The sequence below is a fragment of the Bison bison genome, unplaced genomic scaffold (assembly GCF_000754665.1).
Source record: "Bison bison bison isolate TAMUID 2011002044 unplaced genomic scaffold, Bison_UMD1.0 scf7180017864495, whole genome shotgun sequence".
Lineage (NCBI taxonomy): Eukaryota > Metazoa > Chordata > Mammalia > Artiodactyla > Bovidae > Bison > Bison bison.
In genome coordinates this window covers 12,138,707-12,144,011 of record NW_011495054.1, presented here as the reverse complement: position 1 = coordinate 12,144,011, position 5,305 = coordinate 12,138,707, and positions in this window count along the sequence as shown.

Sequence of the window (5,305 nt, the reverse complement as noted above, 5' to 3'; positions counted from 1 at the left end):
TGGGGCCCTTCCTTCCAGCCCCTTGGCTGGCCCCCACCCGCCTCGAACAGACAGCAGGGAGTCGAGGACCAGATACCTGGCAGCCAGCGGAGGTCTGGCCCCGCGGCCCCTGAGTCCTCGAAGAGAATCACACAGTGTTGGTGCCAGGAGAGGCTCCAGAGTGGGGAAACTGAGTCCGAGGAAGAAGGGCGTTGACCAAGGTCATGTGGCAGGGCCGGCTGGCAGGAGTTGGGGATAGGTCTTGGGCAGTCTCCCCTGCTCTGTGGCTGAGACCTGGCCCCTGACCTTGCCCCCCAGCAGTGGAGCCCCAATCCTGGCTCCTTCCCAGACGTTCATCACCACTAAGCCTGCAGAGAGGGAGCCAGGCGGGGGAGGCCATGGGGGACAGAGAGGTGGCTGGGTGCCTGTGGGGACTGTTGGGAGGGTTGGTCAGTTCACATGGCTCCGAGTTAGACCCAGTACTTGTGCAGGGCTGTCCCAGGCCCCAGGCACGTGTGCCTGTGGAGTGAGGGGACAGCATGTGTGTGTGCATGTTACACCCTGTTATCCACAGGGTGTGTACGTGTGTTTTCAAGTCCACATGGAGATGGTCGTGTGCTGGGAGGGTGTGCGGCCACCTGCGTGTGCCAAGGCTGTGAGCTAGGAGATGAGGGCAGGGGCCAGTAGGCAGGTGGGGGGGCAGTGTGCAGCCCTTGGGTGCGGGCCTGTGTTCACAGATGTCCATGCATATTTATGGGGGAAGGCTTGGCCCCCAGGCCTCACCATGGCTCCAGATGCAGACCCTGCCCCTGTTGTTGTCCAGTCGCTCAGTTGTGTTCGACTCTTTACGACCCCATGGACTGTAGCATGCCCGGCTTCCCTGTCCTTCACTATCTCCTGGAGTTTGCTCAGATTCATGTCCAGTGAGTCGATGATGCCATCCAACCGTCTCATCCTCTGTCATCCCCTTCTCCTGCCCTCAATCTTTCCCAGCATTGGGGTCTTTTCCAGTGAGTCGGCTCTTTGCATCAGGTGGCCAAAGTATTGGAGCTTCAGCTTCAGCATCAGTCCTTCCGTAGAGGCCCCATTGGAACCACCTCCCTCCCCTCTTTGGTCCAATCAGCCTTCGGCCCCAGGGGGAAAGCTGATTGCCATGGCCCTGCCGGCCCTGCCCTCCCCAGTCTGATTACATTTTACTGCTTTTTGTCGCTGATTAATCACAGCCTGGGGAGAGGGGCTCAGGGAGCAATGCCAACCCTGGCTGAGCTGGGCCGGGCCAGGCCTGGCCTCCGCACTTCTCGCGCCTGGCTGTGGACAAGGCTCCCAGGAGCATCTAGAGCCTGCAGAGGAGCCAGGCAGGACCGCAGCTCTTGGGCTGTCTTCCCAGCCTCTATGGACCAGCAGGTGCCCGTTAGGACCTGGGGCTGGGGGTGTGAGAGTCTCCAGAAAAGCCCCCGCTGAAGCCCTCTTCATCCACACGTCTTGGGTCCAACATCCCACCCTTAGAGCGGAGTTTCTGTGCTCCCTCGGTTCTTCTGCTGGAGCAGAGGAACTGGGAAGAAAGAACCCGGCCCTCGGAGCCAGACAGACCTGGGGCTGCCGTGTCTACCACTTAGTCATCTCCTCTAACCTCCTGGGGCCTCAGTTTCCCTTATGAAGTGATGGCGGCAGTGCTACCTCCAGGGCGGTGGCGAGGATGGAGAGACGTTAATGTATGAGTGGTGTCTGGCTGGGCCTCCCTGTGTCTCTTAGGATTTCCTATTAGCATGAAAACTACCCCCCCCACCCCGAGCAATATGAAATAATAATAATTAGAGCTTCGACTTACTGATTGGGAGGCTGAGTGGCAGCGGCTCTCTCCTTTGGTGTCTACTGAGTGGCCAGCTGGCTCCTGGGGACCCCCGCGCTGATGGAGGGTGGGCTGGAGCCTGCCAAGGGGCTGGTGGGAAACTGGCTCTCGGTGACTTTCCAAGAGGCTGTCACAGGGCATGTTGGTGCTGGCCTGACAGAGCTCCCACGGCATCCCCCCTGATTCCCAGGCCAAGGAGCTTCCAAGGACTGGCAGAAGCCATCCCTAAGTAAATCAGACAAAAACCAGCGGGGGGGCCTGCCCTGCACTACCTGCGGGTCTGGCTGAGGGACGGTGTGGGTGTCCACTGGAGACATGGGCCTCCCTCCAGGCCTCAGCCTTGGTCTGTGACCATCTCTTGGCCAGGCTGCTCCCTGGGGCAGGATCCCACCTGGCCAAAGGGACAGGGTTCACCTGGTTTATAACACCAAGGGATTATAGCAGCAAGGTCGTGGAGCACCCCTCTGCCAGGGTCATCCCTGACCTCAGGCCAGTCACTGTCCTCTCCCCTGGTGCAAAGTCACAGCCCATGGAGCCAGCTGTGTGTCCAGGGAGTCTTCCACATGCCACGAGCTGCAGCTGGGCTGCACTTTGGCTGTGCCTAGGACCTGCACGGAGTCCTCTAAGACTCTGAAGGCAGTTTGGTCATGCCCCCAACTCATGGTCAAGGGCACCCCCATTCAGGGAGCCGAAGGGACCAGGTTGGGTCATGCTGGGGTGGCAGGGCTGGGGCTCAAGTTCAAGGCAGGAGCTGGGTAGGGAATGGGATGGGGAGTCAGGCTCTGGGTCGTCTGCTGTCTCTGCCCTTCCAGGCTCAGAGGAAAGCTGCCTCCTTTAGGAAGCTTCCTTGACCTTCTCAGCCTTTCGTGGGGCAGCCCCTGGGTGCCAAGTCCTGCGAGCAAGCCAGGCTGGGAGTCAGAGGATGAGGGAGAGGGGCCTCAGAGAGGAGGCTCTGAGAGCAAGCCCCCGAGGACAAAGCTCACTGCCTGCTGAAAGGCAGGTGTGGTGGTTGGAGTGGGGGAAGAAGGGTTTTTTTGCAGAAGAAGGTCATAGAAACAGGGCTTGAAATTTTCCTGACATGGTGGGGGGCAAGCAGTAAGAGCTTCACATGGAGACCCCAGAGGTGGACCTGTGCCTCTGGTTGTCTGAGCCTCAGCTTACACACCTGTTAAATAGGAACACATCCAGCCCGCAGAGTGAATGCTTAGTTCCTGCAAGTGAAGTGCTGAACATGGTGGCTGAGGATGGAACATGGTGGCTTAGTACAAGCCAAAGGAACTCCAGGAGGAGGAGCCAGGGTGGGCAGAAGCTCAGACACATGAGAGGACCACTCCCGCACTCAGCTCTGGAGGGCAGGATCCGGGGGTCTGCACACCCCAGATCTGAGTGCCTGATACAGGGCTAGGCTGGGAAGGTGGCAGGGGCTGGGTGAAGGTCTGCTTAGAGGATGAATGAGGGGATGAATGAATGAACGAGCGATCGCACACCAGCCCACCCGCCCTGCGGCGCTGCAGCCCCGTCCTCTCCTCTGCACGTCACGGGGGAGCAGATGGCGAGATCGCAGGGTGTGAATTGTGTCTGTCGCTCCCCCATCTGGGGAAGGTGCCACTGTCATCACACCGCACTCCCTGGGGTGCTACCCGGAGACTTGAGGGCCTTCCAGACAGGAGTCTCCAGGGACTTCCCCCACTAGTCCTTGGCTCAGCGTCCTGGAGACCCTGGGAGAGGTGACCCCTCCCCCACACTCCCAAGACTCTGGAAGGATCCACCAGGCAGGGAGGCAAGATGAGAGAACTGGGGACTTCCCCGTGCAGAAGCTGGAGGCTTCCCCTGCCAACCCGGAGACTGGAGCCCTCTCCTCTCAAAGCCGGCATGCTCCCCGGCATCCTGTCTCCACCCACATTCAGCACCAGGGAGAGCTCCACCACACGGGGTGGAGTTGTGCAGGGATCTGGGAGGCCCTGACAAGACATGAACCCATTGTCCAGGGCAGGATATCAAAGTGGATGGAGGGCAAACATCGCATGCAGGGTTTTGCCTGGACCGCTGACCACAGCCCTGCCCAAACTCGGGACCTGCTGGGGGACGCTGGTCGGGGAGGGGCGCTCCAGGGAGGGCAGAGGCTCTGGCCTCTGCTCCTTGGCTAGGGAACAATATTGTTCCAAGAATCCGCTGGGGACAGTGTGTAGAGGTGAATAAAATATTCATCGTCCGGGCAAACTCACACGGTCACTTGATGAATAATGGAATTTATAGACCTGCAGAGGCACACCCAGCCATACGGGGCGTGCAGGCCTGGACACCCTCTTTGAGCCCCCAGAGGCCAGCTCCTGCAGGTGACACAGGTGTACAGGACAGAGCAGGAGGCAGAGTCCATGAAAGGGAAACAGAGGGGAAGGGACAGGTCTTTAAAATTGTTACTCCTTGAGAATCAACTCAATGATGGACAAAAAGAGGACTGGACTTGGAGTCTAGCGTGGCTGGGGTGAAACCTGGCTGCCGTCCTGTGCCTGGGGCATGACGCCCGGTCACCAGGTGCCAGTGCCTGGCGCCTTGGTCTTGGCACGCACGGTGCTGGGACATGCTGAGAGGCGGGACCCGGGAGCCCCTTTTCCAGCTGTCACACTCTCTGAGCCCAGGAGAAGTCTGAGAGGCAGAGGGAGGCGTGGCCACAGGAGCAGAGAAGCTTCTAGTCCTCGGGACTGGGTTTGATGTAAAAAACACGCAAAAACCTGACTGGGGAGAGACGGACACAGGCACTTCCTAGCCCCACCCCCCACCTGCCTCTCCCCCAGAGAGTCTGCTTGGCTGGGCCCTGGGCGAGGGTACTTTTAGTTTTTAAAAATATTTCTTTCTTTATTTGACTGTGCTGGGTCTTAGTTGCAGCATGTGGACTCTAGTTCCATGACCAGGGATTGAACCCGGGCTTTCTGCATTGGGAGAGTGGAGTCTTAGCCACTGGGAAGACCACCAGGGAAGTCCAAGGGAATGCTTTTAAAAAGCTTCCCAGGAGCTTCCAAGAATGAGAACTCTTAGAGCTCTTAGAGTTCCACAGAGGAAGGTCTGGTCTGGAAACAGTCTGGGCTGGGGCCAGAGGAATTGGATGATGTCCCTTCCCAGGGTGGGACAGCACTCCCTGTCCCTGGTCCCCTTGGGCTGTGGTCTCCCCCTTGGGGCAAGCTGCTGGCTGGCTGGGGCGTCAGGGGCCCAGCCCCCGCTCCAGGCCCGCTTCCTGAGTGACAGCTGTGGCAGCTGGCGGGAGACAGGCACGAGGCCCGCTCCTAATTGCTCTGGGCTCCCGGATCCCTGCCTCAGTCTGCTGCCTCTGATGAGACACTCGACAGATCTGCCCAGGGCAGCCGCTCCTCTAGAAGAGACCCCACGTCTGGCCTGCCTGGGCACCGGCCCGGGGGTGGGAGAGGTGGGGAGGGGGAGGCTTCCCCTCCTTGCAGGGTATGGCCACCTCTGGACAGGGCG